Raw genomic sequence first — 18,115 nt, forward strand, 5'->3', positions numbered from 1 at the left:
CTGTGGCTGATGTATTTACAAATTGCTGGAAGAACAGAAAGTAATTTTAAGAAAGGATTTTTAAAACAAATGACAGAATGTGAAACACTTATACAGAATCAAGATCACCTGTATGTATATGTATGTATTTATGTATGTATGTGTGTGCGTGTGTGTGTGTGTGTATATATATATATATATAAATGTATGTATATATAAATTGCTATCAAAATATGACATGGAGACAGAACAGATAATAAACTGCATGATAAAGTGGATGCAAAATTTTAAAGAAACAATTACAATATAACAATGAGAGGAATTATGGAAAAAATCAATAAAATTTATCCCAAGTTATAATTTAAGAGAAAATTAGTATAAAATCTTTTATAGATAGCATATAACTCCATCAATAATCACAAAAATAAATAAATCAGATAACAAGAAATGCTGGAAATGTGCTACATTGTGATGGAATGTATCTACGAAGAGGAGGGTGATGTGGTGGATAGCAACAGCAATCGAGGCTATCAGGACGGAGGGGGTGCAATCCAGGAAGGGAAAGGAGACAAAAGGCAACACAGTCCGCAGGGGGAGTGTGGGAAGCGAAAGAGATTCAGGATGGCCACTCCCTGGAATCTCCCAGGGTAGATCCACTAGTTGCAGTAGTATAGATTTAGTCTGGCAAGATTCTGCCTATATGGTGTAAGCAGATAATGGAACTGAACTCAACTGGACTGTTTCACCCTTGTTCTTGGGCTGGGCCTGACATACACAAGGAACATTTTATCATATGTGGTGCTCATGTAAAAAAACCTCAAAAGTACTGGAAGGAAATAAACAGCACATTTCAAAAAATCTTAAAAGCAACGCTTGAATACAAATCTCAAGTTTTTTAAAATTAGGAATTGTTCCAGAACATATGAATATAAGATATCACAATCTGTGAAGATATACGCTGATGGCCTCAGGGACAAATCTGGCTCAACATTGGAAAAGAGACACTTTCTGACAGTATTAGAACTGGGAAATCAGACTGGGGGAATATGCAGCAATGGCAAAATTAAGAGTGTACACCCAGCAGTTTGACTAAATTTAATCAAGAATTATTCACCTATATATCATATGTCCCCCAACATGGCTAATTCAGACATTTAGAGTATGATTTTTAAGGAGGAAATAATTGACATAAAGACAGTAATTAGAAGCAATTTCAATGTTTAGAAATATTTTAATGCAATTACCAGTCTGGTACAATGGGAGGGAATTTAGAACGATCTCATTTCTTAATACTGTTTTTACTGTTTTTTCTTTTTCTCATTCTTTCTATGATTATGTGCATTTATCCTTGGAACAATGATAATAGTTGTGATATTAACATCTTGTTGAGTCTTTTATAGAGATTTCTAGTTTTTTAAAAATGATATAATGTATGGAACTGAGTACATCTACCAATTAAATACTAAATTTAAACTCCCTTTTTACGTATATTTTATTCTTTTATCCACTATTTTTTTCCTTTTCTTCTTTTTACAGTTACTCTGTTTTTTTTTAATTAATCAAGAAAAAAGAAAGAAAGCTCTACCCCTCTACTCCCATCTAGTGGCGGTTTGTTTTTTGCAGCCCCAATCCAGGATGCCTACACACTAAACATTAAAACATAAACTTTAAAAAACGACAACCATGAAAATGAAATAAAGCCCTCAACTTGCCTAAAAGTGAGACATCATTGGAACGTTTTTAAGGTAAAAAAAATATTGAGCTCCTTGCAGCTTTTTAACCTTACTCGCTCCATTGAAATTATTCTTATTCTTATTAATAATAATAATAATAATAATAATAATATTAATATTATTCACAGACTCTATACACAGGTGCTGCCTTTCCTGCAATGGACTGTAGTTTGGTGGCTGTCACATATTGGTTCCTCTAGATCAACATTTCTCCACCTCAGCAACTTCAAGATGCATGGACTTCAACTCCCAGAATTCCCCAGCCAGCCTGGTCATTGGAGCGATTCCTGCATCTGAGGCAGAAAATCTTGTAAGTTTCCACCATCCTCCCTGTCTGTAAAGATGCAGCAACAATAGCATAAATAATTTCCTGATGTTTTTCATGACGCCCCAAATCAGCTGCCTTGCTTTTTCTAAAATATGACAAGAAGGAACTCCTATATATATGTGTATGTGTATGTGTGTGTGTGTGTGTGTGTGTATATATATATATATATATATATATATATATATATATAGTTTGTAAAAAACTGTGTGTATGTGTATGTGTGTGTGTGTGTGTGTGTGTGTGTGTGTATATATATATATACACACACACACACATACACACACACAGTTTTTTACAAAATTGTACTTTTGTGACTCAAAGAAGGGAATAATTGCAAATGATCTGTTTCAAATCTTCCCAATCTCCACTGCTGGCAGCATTTATAAATTGCCATGATAAATTTTACATTTCTCCCGAGAACTAGCCATACAAAGAGTAGGAATATCACCAGATTCCTTGACGTATCCGCATACATAAGAAGCTCTGTCTAACATGGCCTCTTTCTCCGGCAAATGATCTGTTGTCTGCCTCTCTGCAGCTGTCTGTCTGCGTGGTTAAAATGTCCTCTTTTTTCCCAACCTGAGTGACAGGGAGAAAAAAAGTAATCAAGACTGATGTCAAGGGCACAGAAAGAACAATAACCAAGACTGAACGAAAGGAGTCAGCAAACAAGGGAGACTTGGGAGAAAAACCGAACGGCATCTTACAGAAGCAAACAATGCTGACAGGGTTGCTTTCTCACGGGAGCATTTTTGTTTTCTCCTGCCTACGGCGACCCAGGTGAGACTCAGCAGCAGGCATACCGGGCTTTTAAAGGCTCCTCCTCCTGTAATGGAATCATTGGATAGTCATTATGTGCTCTGATGGCAATAATGGCCGTGGAATTATTGGTTACTTTACAATCGTCAGCCTGCAAGTCAAACAAAGGGATCACTTCCTGCTTGCTGGGAGAAAGAAGAAGGAGGCCAGCTACATATTAACAGACATTACGGACCGAGATACTGTACCCAGTAGTGAAAGCTGGTTTCCCCCTGCTGGCCTTGTCCGGGAATGCACATCTCCAGCGAACAAAGCCTCATAAAAGGCATCTTTCTAAATGAATGAACTCCTGGGATCATGGCAATAAGTAATGTGATCCTGTTTGTCTGGGTGTGTGTTTTGTGACGCCAGATCAATAAATTGCACTTCTTCTATTTCAAAAGCTCTTTAAAAATAACTTTCATGGTTAAAAAGACAATAAATTACTGGAAAGAATGTTTAAACAAAGTCTGAGAAACAGCCCATTGTATGCATACATATAGCTGCATTTTGTGAGCCAACGTTTCTATTAGCCTAACCCAGCTTAGGAGAAATAGAAGAGAAAATATTGCTGATATTGAACAGTAAGAAAAATCAATCTAAGGAGCTGAACTATAAATGTGCATACAGCACTGAATTCTCCTAGACGTTGGATGTTTACGCAGAGAGAAAATGCATTTTAAAAAGGGAAAATTCAGATCTTGGCCCACTCTGTATTGAATTTTCTTCCTATCACAGAAACATCTGGCCCTTTTAGATAATCTACTTTAGAAAGTTAATGGAAAAGTCAAATATGAATATGAAAAATGCATGAAAAGCCCAGTCCTTCTTAGTCATAATAATGAACTTTGGTCTCCCAACAAGCAATTGCATATTCTTGCTTTAACACAGTTTGGTGGGGCAGTTATTTTTCAAGAAGTAAACAAAAAAACAAAAACTGGGAATTGATGAGGTTCAGGTATCTTGGATTATGGGGTTTATGGAGAAAAGAAATGCATAGAATGATGATGTCTTCATTACATATCTGAAGGTTCAATAGGAGCCACATCTTTCAAGAGATGTCACACTCATCTGCCCTGAAAATAAGATGAGTGGGCAATAAAAGTCAAGACTTCTTGAAAAACAAGCAAACTGCATGGTGCATAGTCTAGCTTAGTCTTTAAGTGAATTGAGTTGGCATACATGTCCTCTAAGAGAATCAGACCAGTCTGGGCCACTTCAGGTTTTCGAAACTCCTAGCCATGAAATAAATAAAAATCATGATCCTTGAAAACAAGATAAGATACCCCAAAGGACTGAGACATAATTTAAATATATTTTATAGTTGAAAAATCAGCTCCATCCCTCCCCACAGCTTCTCATACAATTCACTGGTACTCCCCCAACTTGAATTCTTGCTCAGAAAATAATATGCCTGAATTCTTGCTCAAAATAATAATATTAGAAGGGAGGACATTCACCTGTGTGTCCAGATATCTAAAGACCATCCTTAAAATCTGCCCATGGTCCTCCCTTCAATGTGCTGCATTTTACTTGATTCTGAAATCTATAAAGCACCTTAGCACAAGGTCCCGCATTTTTCTTCAACTACCATCCTATAATCCAATGAATTAGAGATTACCTTTTTCCTTCCCCATGCTAGGTTTTTTTTTTCTCCCATTAGCAGTTTTAAATCATGGAAATATGCATACACTATACACATACACGCATAATGTCCCCCCCACACATATTTTGCACACTGTTGCAGGTGTAGGAAACTTATCTGGTGGGGGGAGTACATAATCCCTCATGCAGAAGCACAAGGGGAGTTGCACCTCGCCTTTCCCCCTTCAGGAAGAAGGTTGATGCACAGGCAAAAAATGACAAGGCAGTCTCTGATCATGTGCAGTTGTAGTTAGGTTTGCTCAAGGCCCTGTGGACTGGATATACCAGCTTTATAATCTGGAGAACATCTACAGGCCAGAGGTTCCTAAATTCTGCACTACTACACTTGAAAACAGTCTTGCGAGGAATCATCCTTTTTATGTAATTCGACTTCTGGTTTTTCTCTTGTACTTTTTAAAATTTAACATTAGTAACAATACAGAATTCAAAGAAAGATCACTTAAAAAAAATGAATTGGGACTTCACATACAGACACACCATAGGTGTCCAAAGTTGGCCACAATTACGTGAAAATGATGAGTCATGTGAATGACATCATCACACAAATGGTGCCACATGACATGACATTACAATGGCTGAGGCAAGCACTGATGTGTCATTCCCATTGTGATGTCATGATGCATGTGTCATCATTTGACCTTCTTGCTCTTCAGCTGCCTGTGATAATAATATGTGTTTATACCTATGTGTATCTGGGTGCATACACACAACTTGATCTTCAAAAGCTGCATCAGAGTGCACAGGAGTGGGAACATGGAACTTGCCCGTATCATGTTAAAGCAGTGTTTTTCAAACTTGGCAACTTTAAGATGCATGCTGGCCGGGGAATTCTGGGAGTTGAAGTCCACTTATCTTGAAGTTGCCAAGTTTGAAAAACCCTATGTTAAGGGAATTCCAGGAAAAGGAGCAGTGTTGCAGATCAATTATACATTTGCAGTCCTTGCGCTCCGGAGCACTTTGGGGAGACTGAATCAGAAGATATGTTGTATGCATACAGACAGATATATATGTATCTACATATGTGTGTGTGTGTGTGTGTGTGTGTATATATATATATATATATATATATAGGTAGGTAGGTAGGTAGGTAGGTAGGTAATTATTAGGACAAATAAGTCATTTTAGACTTCAGTATTTTACTTTATCAGAAATAAAGATAAAAGGGAATTTTTTTGTTATATAGCTAATAAATAGAGATCTAATTTGACTGAAGTTCTCTTTTATTGTATACTTTAAAAAAAATCTTTGTTGTATTTGTTATTTATTTTTGGCCAGAACAATTTTCCACTTGTTTAACTCTCCTGTGCTGTTTAATATAGACATGTTTCTCCACGTTAAGCATAATTGTTTAGGTCAGTGTTTCTCAAACTCAGCAACTTTAAGATGTATGGACTTCAATGCCCAGAATTCCCTAGCCAGCATGCTGGCTGGTGAATTCTAGGAGGTGAAGTCCCCACATCTGAAAGTTGCTGAGGTTGAGAAACACTGGTTTAGGTCATTAAATGTTGGCACGCTGTATACTTGGAAAAATTTCAGAAAAACAGAAGGGGCAGAATCAGTTTGAAATAGGGTCATTTCATCTAGAAAATATGGCAGTTGAATCCTCTGGATATGCAGAAAACTTGTGATGCAGACACTATGAGATATGGACTCTGTTGTTGCTGCTGTTAAATAAAATGGCCACTGAGAGACCTGTGGGAGGAAGCTTTGGATGGGTCTGTTTATGCTACGGCTCTTTTCCCCCTCCTTTAATTTGGAATTTGAATCCCCCCCCCCATTGTGAGAGTTAAAGTACAGGCAGGAACAGTCTGAAATCAGGAACTTTTTGCAATTTCTGATTCGCTTTCAGGATTTCTTAACAAACGGCCAAGATTTGAAAAACACTTGTGGAGTAGATTAGAATGTTAAGAGGCCGTTGAGAGATGACATGAATAAGTATGAGGTAAACAGCTGCACTTAAGACAAGGTAGTTCAAAGAGGTGACAAACAAACGGGTGCTAATTTTATAGGCACAATATGGCAGTAATCTAGAATTTCTTCTTTATTTACATCTTCAAGGTAAATAAAGAAGAAATTCTAAAGTATTGCCATATTGTGTCTATAACTCCCAAAAGCCAGAGTGTCAAGAAAATCAATTGGTGGTTGGGGAATTCTGGGAATTGAAGTCCACACATCTTAAAGTTGCCAAGGTTGAAAAACACTGCTGTAATCTGTGTCAGTTGACCATCCGGGCTGGCCACAAAGCAGGGCTACTGACCTGCTCCCCTTTCCAAGGAAGTGAGCCAGATGCCCCCCCTTCAAATACTGTGACCCCTTATTTGGGCCTTCCAGGGTGCTTGTTCTATTCGTGTTTAACCTGGGGCCTATCACATGAAAATCGAGGAGAAACAAACAGGGAACAGGGTCTCCACAGGATATGGGATGCACATAAAAACCAGTTCAATTGCACCATCGCAGCTGCCATCCCGACTTTTTTGACCACACCCCGTGGACACCCTTGAAAGGGAATGGAAGAATTAAGTCTTCATGATTCATCACAGCCATCACTACAAATAGATATGCTAAGAGAAAGCTGGTAAACATAATGAATATCAAAAGAAAGACAAAAAGAAAATATCAAGTTGGATCCAGGGTTGGATCCAGAATTAAGATCTTGCAAGAGTTAGGAGCAGACTTTTGCCCCATCCTTGCCCTTAGAAGCCATCCTTGCACCGCAGTGCTATACACAATTTAACTTAATATTTCTTAAACGTAATAGGAGAGATAAGATAAATACTCCTGCTATGAATCAAACTGCTTTTCAATATTCATTGTGTTCCCTAATTTTTCCCAGATTCAGTCATAGGCTTAGATTGATGAAACCAAGGGATTTTCCATACTGCAGGCTTAAGGTACTTGTGGAAATGAAGCTGGCTTGAGAAATTCTTTTTAAGATGTCTGCCTCAGGCAGCTGGTATAATGGTCTGTGGCAATGACTTTGGGAGGCAGGAGGAAGAGCCACAGCCTAGACAACCGTCATACAAAAAGTATCTCAGCCCACAGAAGGAAAAGAGGCATGGGAAGCACCTCAGAAGGTACCCTCCCTAGTTTTCTGAAAGGTAAAAATAAGATAAAAGCCAGTTTGGTGTAGTGGCTAAGGCACCGGGCTAGAAACCAAGAGACGGTGAGTTCTAGTCCCACCTTAGGCACAAAGCCAGCTGTGGATCTTGGGCCAGCCCCTCTCTCTCAGCCCTGGGAATCAGGCAATGACAAATCACTTCTGAAATTTGGCCAAGAAAACTGCAGGGACTTGTCCAGGCAGTCGCCAGGAGTTAACACTGACTTGAAGGCACAAAAGAAAAAAGAAAAAAAAAGCAGGGGGGAGTGGAGAAATGCTTTCAGACTTGCAAGATTCTGTTACTGTTAACCTTACCATAAAGGTAGTGTTAGTGCTCATGGTTTGTGTTTCTTGTCTGGAGTACCTGGAAGGACCGACAGCTGGGCAGGATTTGGGAAGCAAGAACTCTACTGATTTCAGTAAGGTGTTTTTAATGCCAGTCTTGCGGCAAATAGAGAATCTTGGGAAGTGTGAGAGAAATTTCCTACTTACATTTCTAGTGAGTTCATTAAGGCAGAGTCTCTTTGGATGATTTGAAATGCTTCGTCCCAGCTTTCTTGGGCTGAGTTGCCACTTATGAAATAAACTGCCAATTGACGTGCCTTCTGTCTCTTGATTGTTTCTGTCTACCAATAGAAGAGAATACGCGTAGCCCAGGGTTGAACTACGAAGTCCTTGGGGTTCTCTGAGCTTGGTTGTTTTCTTGCAAACGTTTCGTTACCCAGCAAGGTAACATCTTCAGTGCAAGGATGGACTGGGGTTTGCTCTCTGTTTACATACAGTGGCATGCCCTGCCAGTGTTGGCGGGGGTGGGTGGGTGGGTGGGTTTTGTTTTGTTTTTTTCCCTCTGGTAGTTCCTTGATTAGGGTATTGTTTACTGCTGATTGTACATCTGGTGATAATGTTGGCGTTAATCTCTGTTTATCTGTATTTAATCTCTGCTTATCTGTATTTTTGGTTGTCCATAGAAACATGGGAGGATGGGTCCACTGCTTTTCATCCGCCACTGTTCTTTTGTGATCTGGCCTTTCTTGGTTAGGTCGTTAAGGGTTCTCTTGATTAGGTTGTCTTGCTTCTCTTGATTAGGTCATTAAGAGTTATCTTGATTAGGTTGTTTCTGTCTACTTTCCCTTCCCTTCCTTTTCCAGCCTCCCCACAATCTCTCACACCAGATTTTAACCCCTTCCTCTGCTTTGGCCACAATGATGGCTTGATGGACTGATCCCTGATTGGTAGATTCCCTGCTTCTTTACTGTTCCTGGACCAGTAAAAAAGAAAGAAAATACCCCTTCTTACTTGGACTAGAAGGGGAAAATGGCAGAACTCTTGTCAATTTTTTCTGGGTTTTTGAGATAGGTCCATGGTTCACAATTCCATCAATTATGTGAGCTCTTGTTTAGCTAGTCTTTGTAGTAAGTTAAATTTAATAATCTTAAATGGCACAACAGCCCATGATCATCCTGGTGAATTCACATTTACTTGTGGGAGGGGAGCAAGCATGATAAATTATTGTTTAATATCTACTAATTTATTTCCTTTGGTCAGATTATTTAATGTTGGCTTGAGATCAGATAGTGATCATCAACCTATAGTTTTAAGTTTGCTAACTAATGATAAAGATGTTCATCTGTTCCAACATTATTATCCAGTTGTTCTTCATGAAGGCAATTTATATTGCAGGATTCTTTGAGTAGAACACTTAAATAATTATTTAGCTACAGTTTTAAACTCTACTCAAGCTTTAGATTATAGATTATCACTGAACTTGCAGGGAAAAAGACCAACTTTTCACTATTCCATAGGTGAATTTGAAAAAAAAAAAAGGACTGTGAAGGGTAGTGATGAGTGACCAGAAAAGAGGAGCAATCCTGCCTCTGTGCACAGTAGCAAACTGGAGTGGAGAGTTTGCCTACAATGAAATGAAGCACAGCAGGTGAACCAGGATGTACTATTTGTGCCAGCATAAGTCAGAACAGACTTCTTTTGACACATAGCAGAAAAAGATGGGGGAGGGCTGGAGGTTACCTTCCTGGTGGGTTGGGGTGTATGGAGGATGTTGTCATGCATGTGGGTCATGCAGTGGCCCATACCTGTGTTGAAGCAACCTGGTCATGCAGATCAACCCTTAAAATCACAATTACTCATTGATGTTATAGGTTTATTCTGAGTATGGCTAAATCTGTATTCGGACCATGCTTACATACAAGACCACCAGTATTTGTATGCAAACTCAGGACTGGACATCTCCACAGCCTCCATGTATTTCCAGACTGTAAAGGACTGGATGTGACAGACCAGTCTGAAGGGGAGTTTGGACAAGCAAAGTTTTTGTTGATTACAGGGCTGGACTTCAGGATTTGGGAGACACTGTTCTGGAAGGGGAAAACATCTAGCTCCTGGTCTGCAGTTTAAGCTCATCCCAGATCAAACATGAATCGTGGCATAGCATTTGTGACAAAAAAGGCTTTTCATCAGTTTTGGCTGAAAATCCAGTTGTATCTCTAGTTGAAGGGGGGAGATATCTGAGTTCAGTGACATGTGCATTTGGTGGATTATGGAATGGATAGATCCTTAGAGATGATCTGAACATTGCAGCTGATCCTGGATGTGGCAGCACAGATTATGGCCATGTGGCACTTGGAGGAGCCACATCACCCCACATCGCTGTTTACTGGTTGCTTTCTGGACCCAGTTCAAGGTGCTCAGTTTGATATACAAAGCTTCACATAGTTTACTGCCTACTCCTGTATAATTTGTCCAGCACTCTCATATCTACAACAGAACATCTTTTACAAGTCCTGGCACAATAAGTTAATGCTGACAGTCAATTCTGCCTTTTGCATGGTGGAACGGCTGTTAGAATTAAGACTTGCCCCTGCCTGATTATGGAGGATCCTCAAGATGCTTCATTTTATCCAAACCTTTTAGAGGTTTTTTTTATGCTGTATGGCTTCTAGTAAGTCACTCAGAGCCAAGGGCATTGTGTGGAACATGGGTTATAGTAAGTAAGTAGATAGATGATAGATGGTAGATAGATGATGATAGATGATAGATAAATGATGAAAGATAGATAGATAGATGATGATAGATGATAGATAAATGATGAAAGATAGATAGATAGATAGATAGATAGATAGATAGATAGATAGATAGATAGATAGATGATAGACATAAAGATAGGTACACTGTCTCTGTTTCAAAGAAAGGTCAAATGAATGCTGTTTTTTTTTTTTTTACTCCAAGCACACACTGCAAAGAATATATGGCAACTTTTTCTATTTTTCTGGAATTTGCATTCAGAGACAGGGCCTGTACTGTTACAGATCAGTAACAGCATTTCTCATTTCTCAAGCAATTTTTTTTAATGTCAGCTGATAAAGTGAAAAAGCCGAGTGCCAAGAAAATATTTATTCATATCTGGCATCAATCATAGCTTCATTCATGGTCTTAAGTTTCTTTACTAATATATAAGTGTTAATAGAAACCTATACCCCATAGTTATAAGCATATATGAAATGCTTTGAACATTTAGAAAAGTTGCTGCATGTATTCCAAAAACCATTGTTAAGATAAAGCTTTTTTCTCTCTCCAGAACTATTCAGCAGAGTCCTTGATTTATTGATTCTACTGGAACGGATGGAGATATCACATCTTTCAGCTGACTAATTTAAGAACAAATGAAGGTTTGTGGATGTGAGCAAATGGAATATGTATGTGAATGGAATTAAATTAAATGAGAGCTCTATCTTTATAGCTGTGCCAAGCTATAGCATGTTTTAACTGCAGTTTGTTAAATAAACCACATTGGTTGGCTTTGCTAAATGCACTTGATCATAAGCTATCATAAGCACAATGGCTTAATTCTCACAATACCATTCACCAAAACCAAACCAAACACGTTATGATTCTCTCCAAACTCTCCAACATTAATTCTTCTTTTGAAGGTTCAGTCAACCTTGAATAGGCTTTCAAAATTTGGTTATTCTACCTTACTATAATAAAAAGCATTCCTGATGTGCTTGTTTCTTGACCTGGCCTACCTCAAAGGGCTGAAAGAACACTTTCCTGCTTTAAGCTCCTAACCTTCAGGTAGATTAAACAGTTACTTTGTGGTTGAATAGGGATTTGAATCTGGGTCTTCCCATTTTACACTGATATGCTAAGCACTGTGTCATTTTTTTTTTTTACAAATGTCCCTAATGGGATTGGGCAAGTGTCATGAAAAGCTCAGTTTAAACAAGAATGTTCTTCATCAAACTTCTTCAACCTGATATCCCTCAGAGATGTTTGACACTTATATGACCTCCATGCCTTCTAAGAATGATAGTAAAAGAATTGAGGAATGCTACTCCAAATGACTATTTTGAGGTATTATTCTGAGTTTGATTATTAAGCACAACATGTATTTCCCACTGAAGAATTCAGAGAAGTAATCCCAATGTGGTAAAGATGAAAATGGACAACTTCCTTCACTGTCTCCAGAACAATTTGATCTTGGTTGATCTCAGCCTGGATTAACCATTAAGCAAAATAAGCATGTGCTTAAAGCACCAAGGGATTTTTTTTCTACTTAGTTATCATGCCCTTAATTCTTTCATTGCCATACTTGATGTTAGTTGAATTTTTTGTAATTGTCCTGATCCCCTGGGTTCAACATTAATCTGCATTGTTTTAAAAAAATGTTTTCTTTGGCATGGTGAGTGACTGAAGTTTAAAAGTTTGGTTTGCAAGTTTGGTTGTCAGATACCTTCAATACATTTGTTTCTGTCTTATGGTGTGAGAGTTTTGCTTCTGACGAGGGGTACTGTTGTTGGGCTGTGCTTAAGGCATCATTCATCATCTTGGTCTTAATCCAGCCCTGGCTGATCTTCTCCAAAGCTAAACAGCCTTTTCAGACTGAGTACTTGAGAATGGGAGACAACTAGGAAATACAAGGATGTAGGCTAGACTGGGAAGTTGAAAAAAAATCTGAGGAAAGGGCAATGGGAAATCGTTTTCATACTTTGGTCAAAAAAACAGAGGTGTATCACGTTGTCCACATGACAAAAGCAGTGTCACACTGTGTCAGTGCAAGTCCCATCCCTTTTATATGTGTGTGCTGTGTATTGGCACACCTAGAAAAGGAGTGGAGATTGCATTTCCTTGGTATGATGCAACTTTCCACATTTCACCTCCCTGCAGAAACCTGCGCAAGAAAACTATGGACATGTGGCCATGTAAATACCCGGTGAGCTCAGCTTGTGACAGTTTTTATTTTTTAATAGAATAAAATTAATTGATGCATTTTTTTAAAGCCACATTTCTAATTCTGAATTTCTTTAAAAGAAAGTTGAACCTATCACTAATTGTGGACTTCTGGGGGAGAAATGGCAGACCGAAGATGGCTCCATGTTTTGTGGAGCCAATGATTATGGCTAAGAACAAGGAGCCAACGAATAGATCAGTTCCTTCAACCCTCTCTGGAGAAAGAGAGGATGTGAGATCACCCAAGTTGCCCTCCATAAGGTAGCTCCTCACAAGGAGATTGCAAGGCAGTGGTCTTTGGAGGGTGGGAGAACTGGGAGACGGAATTTTCCATTCTTGCTCCAGCTGCAGCCAGAGCCTTCAAAGGACATTAAGTGTGCACTTCCTTTGCTCAGTTCAATTTCCTCAGAGATTGCCTATTAACTGCTTTAAAGAAATTAGAGACCTTCAAAATGACAAGGCTGGAAACACTGGGTAAGTGCCTTCAATCTTTAATATAAGAAAGGAAACTGTATCTTTATAAGCTTTAAGAATTCAAAATGAACAGCAAAAAGCAAGACAGGTTTTGGCCACAGAAAGTTTTAAATGGATTAAGGGCTCAGAAAAAGTTTGATTTTGAATATTAAGACTCTGAAATTAATTTTAAAGAATAAATGCATTTTCATGGGAAAAAATTATTTTCAATATTGAAGACATAACAAGATAAGCAACCTATAATGGTGTTCAGAGATATTATTGAGAAATGGCAACGGGACCTTGAATCAACATTGTCAGCTATGTTGTGTGTGTTTTATGAATACTGTTCCCAGAAGAAGCTGTTATGCCAGAAGATTTTGTTACAGGTAGTTCTTGACTTACGATGGCAATTGGGACCAGAATTTCCATCGCTAAGTGATGAGGTCATAAAGCGTGACTGCATCACTTAGTGATGGCAATCCCTGCACTCCTGGTTGCCATTGTTAACTGAATCCCGTGGTTGTTAGGTGAGGCAACTTCCTGCCAGCTTCCCACAAAATCAGTGGGGAAGCTGGCAGGAAGTTGCAATTCCCAGTCCTGCAGGCAGATAAGTGGCTGCTGCCAGATGAGGGAGGGAGTGAGGGGGGTGGGTGAGGGTGGGGTGAGGGTCAGGGAGGTTGTGCGAGAAGTGCAGTGGAGGGAGGGTGCACAAGGGTGCATGAGAGTGTGAGGGGTGCATGAGAGGTGCTGCATAGGTTGGGGAGGGTGCAAGGGGGTATGCAAGAGGTACTGTATGGGTCAGGGAGGGTCGTGAGGGTGTAAAGGGGTGCATGAGAGGTGCTGGGTGGGTTGGCGAGGGTCAAGGAAGGTGTGTGGGGGTGCACAAGAGGTACCATGTGGGTCAGGTAGGGTGCATGAGGGTGTGGCATGGGTCAGGGAGGGTGCGCAGGGGTGTGGAGCAGGTTGTGTGAGTGGCTGGCGCAGCGTGAGCACCGAAGGGCTGGAGGAGGATGTACGGGTGGGTGAGTCTTACCTCAGTGACTTGCAATCTTCCTTGCTGGCTTCCCCTTTGACTTTCTGGGGAAGCCAGCAAGGAAGGTTGCAAATGGCAATCATGTGATCTCAGGGTGCTTAGTAACCAGTCGTAAGTGTGAATGGACTGCCAAACACCCAGATCACGATCATGTGACCATGAGAGTGCTGGGAGGACCCCATCGTAACCACCATTCATTCAGTGCCGTCATGACTTTCAACGGTCATTGAACGAATGGTCGTAAGTCAAGGACTACCTGTATGGAAAAAGATTTGGAAAAATATTCATCTGACATGATTATGGAGAACAGCATGAACAAGAATTTATCACTGAGTATACAAAAAAAAAAATTGGGTGAGGCTCTAAAAATTAAAAAGGAAATAAAAATGCCAGTTCAAGATAGTAATTGGAATAATTTCTTCCTGCTAGACTTACAAACGAGGCTTGTTAAAGTTTTGAAGGAATTCAAGACAAGGGATAGCGATCATTGAAATGGATTAAAAGAGCAAGATTGTTTTATGTAAAAAGAAGGACTGTAAAGTTGGCTTATTTGATCAGGGTTAAAATGGTACATGTTACTCTGGGAGTTCTTTCTGGATTTGCTGACGTCTGGATTAGAAAAGACATTGTTTATGGAATGAGTTTTATATTTGTTAACAAATGTGATTATTTTAGGGCTGTTTGGACTTTGGACTGTTTGGACTTTGGACTTTTCCAATCCAGGACACCTGGATTGGAAAAGACATTGTTTATTGGATATGCCTATCGTTAAGAGTTGAGTTATGGGATGAAGTGTTTTATATTTGTTAAATAGGGGGAGGTGAACAGATAGTGAAATTGTTCCCATGATGAGGGTGGGAAGTTGCTTTCTTAGTTTCTTTTTCTTTTCTCTAATTTTTTTTTTTTTGCTTTCTTGCACCTTTTATTCTATTTTTTTTCTTTTTAGTTTGTATTATCTTTTATTATTGTACTTAAAATGTTTAATAAAAATATTATTAAAAAAATAACACTGATTGTGTATTCTCTCAAGAAGACAGAATAGCAAACAGCTATTACATGTAAATTACAGCAAGGATTACATGATCAGATCAACATAGTAGTAACAAAGATTTATGAAGTTTTAAACTATTAATTTAAAATTCAGCTACAATCTCCTCATGGAAATGCTCAGTGCTAAAGAATAGTATGGCTGCTAAAGAAATGTATCTTTTGTCTTTTAAAATAGTATTCTTGGTATAAGAAGAATTATCTCCATGCTCTTTAGTGCTCGCTGGCACCTTGTCTGCTAAGACATGTAGGGCTGTCAACTGTGCTCACAAATGGCAGAAAAATTCATTTTCTCTAAAGTCTTGTTCACAGCTTTAGCAAGCAAACAAGAAATGCTGAGATGGTCTGGTGAGGCAGAGAAGGAAATCACTATTTACACACCTTTCTGAAATGTGTGGCATCTTCTGCAACTTAGAAGAAGGAAATAGCTTAGCTTGGAATATTGCCAGTGGTAGAAACAGGGAGCTTTCCTCTTGGCAGATCAGAGATATTCAATCTGCTGTACTGTGAAATAAAAAGCCCCTAAAGCACATTTTCTTAAGAATTTACACCCACCTTTCCTACATTTATATTTATATATATATATATATATATATATATATATATATATATATATGCATGTAAGTTTCTGCCTGTTTGTATATTTCCCCTTTTTATTCTATATTTTGCTCATATTTGTAAATATTTATATCACTGTGTTTCACTGAAAGCAATGCATAATTCAGTGGGGGAAGGAAGATATTGCTATTTGGAACCCATTACTATTATCTTCTGATCATCCTGAAGATGTCCTGTTAGAGCACATCTATGTAGGGACATAGCTTAGCACTAGTATCTGCCTTGGCCTCCTTTTCATGTTGTCCTAACAAGTACAAAATGCGCCGGAATACCTGGGAGAAGAAAATAGCAGCTTGACATAGCTGCCTGTCCCTTTGCTGTTGCACCCTTACATCACAGGGGAAGTGGGGTGGGGGGAACTGTTTCAGGAGTGAACAGACAAAGCACAGCATGCAAAGACCTTCTTCTAAAGTAGTTCAAGAAGTTTCTTTGTCATGTTTCAGGAAAGAAAAGCATTGGTTGCCCTGAGAGTTTGACCCTGTCAGCCAGATAGATCTGCAACAAGCAGATAAAGAAGCTGCTTTCTACCATCCCATCTCCTGCATGTCTGGGAAATCATGAAACAAGGACAGGGGAAAAAACATAACTTCTCCATTTGCCACACTCCAATTAAGCTTTTCAGGTCTTATCAATAGATAAATAGACCTTTTAGCAGCACTGTATCTTGGATCTTTCAGATCTGGGCTGTTTGCTGGTAAACAAGTAGCAATCTTAGTACCACAGTCCAAAAAAGGAGAGACGATCCATCTTGTTAGAGCACTAAGGCTAAGAATGCAGCTTATTCCCTCAGTGATGGAAGGCATAATTACAGAGCTCTTCAGGAACCAGAGATCATGTTCTCTTACAATATATGGATTAAGACCACCTTTTGCAGTCTGATGCTTTCCAGATTGTTGGAGCTAAAATTCCCAGAATTCCCAGTTTATATAACCACATTGCCTGGGAATTATGATTCCAATGTATTTTTAGGGCAGCAGACTGGGAAGATGGATTAGGAAATTCTCGGCAGCAGCAATTTTTGACATTGATTTTAAACATTCCAGCTAAATTCAACCACCACAAACAGCTATAAAGTAGCTGGTCAATAGACCTCCTATTTCTGCTGCCTTAAGATTTAAAACAGAGGGCATTACCCACTGCATTTTCAGAACTAATACTTGATAGACTGCACTTAGCTTGGTGGGGAATATATTGCAAATGGCTGTTGTAACTTGTTTATATAGGAAAGGAGAGGACAATGTATGGTCTTCCACTTGTGTTGGACTACTAAGCCATGTTACCAAGGGTTCATTGGAATTCAACATCTGGAGAACACATGTTGTCCACCTTTGGTATAGATGACCTTTAGTCATAGTTATTTTGATTAGTTTAACCAATGTATTTATTAAGAACCTTTGGAGTTCCAGTCAAAATGGCACATTTCAGCAACTCCCGTAATTTTGTTATCCTGGTAATTATTTAATTCCCATCACTGGGGTTAAAAACAGATCATTATGATTTTCTTCTCCTTTCCCAAGACAACAGCTGCAGAGTCTGAGAAAGTTTATAAGGTTTGTCCTTATAAAGATGGGGTGTAGAAATAACATTAAAATTACCACTAACTTGTTACATAACAAATTGGATGTGACTGAAAGTAGAATACTCAGAAGATTGTGAGCAGTCTGTGCTATCACATCTATAGATTATTTAATGAAGTCTAATGAAACTAGGGATGTGCAAAGCATGCCATTCCAGGGACAGAACATTCTGGGGAACACCAGAATATTCTGTTTTCTTCCAGACCCTTCAAACTTGCATGGAACATGGAAAGTCCAGCACCTGGAAGTAAATGTACTAGATTTACTTTCATAAAACTGCTGGACCATCCCTGATCTGATAAATTAGAAGGATTCAGGTGTGATGCAATTAGTTTTCAGTAATAACTCTTACTCATTGTGATTGCAGTTTTAGATTGTATTCTGGCATCTTTGTTTACCTTGATACAAAGACTTTTTGGGAGATTTTTTTTTCAAATGGTAATTTTAAATGTATCCCTATTTTGACACAAATGAAACAAGATCTAGAGATGTGATCTAGTATACCTAAGTAACTGGAATAAAATCAATATGTTTGAAATG

General features: G+C 38.8%; 1 long non-coding RNA gene across 1 annotated transcript; it reads right to left on the reverse strand.

The window, feature by feature from the left end:
* Positions 1-243: 243 nt before the first annotated feature.
* LOC112541531 (uncharacterized) lies at positions 244-2,943 on the reverse strand. The gene is made up of 3 exons (XR_003085526.2): positions 2,748-2,943; positions 2,489-2,619; positions 244-2,005 (listed from the first exon to the last, which is right to left on the reverse strand). It is a non-coding gene; the product is annotated as an uncharacterized LOC112541531 (long non-coding RNA).
* Positions 2,944-18,115: the final 15,172 nt, after the last annotated feature.

The sequence above is a fragment of the Python bivittatus genome, unplaced genomic scaffold (assembly GCF_059951505.1).
Source record: "Python bivittatus isolate LINGU-HERP-01145 unplaced genomic scaffold, Pbiv_v1 ctg000610_np1212, whole genome shotgun sequence".
Classification (NCBI taxonomy): domain Eukaryota; kingdom Metazoa; phylum Chordata; class Lepidosauria; order Squamata; family Pythonidae; genus Python; species Python bivittatus.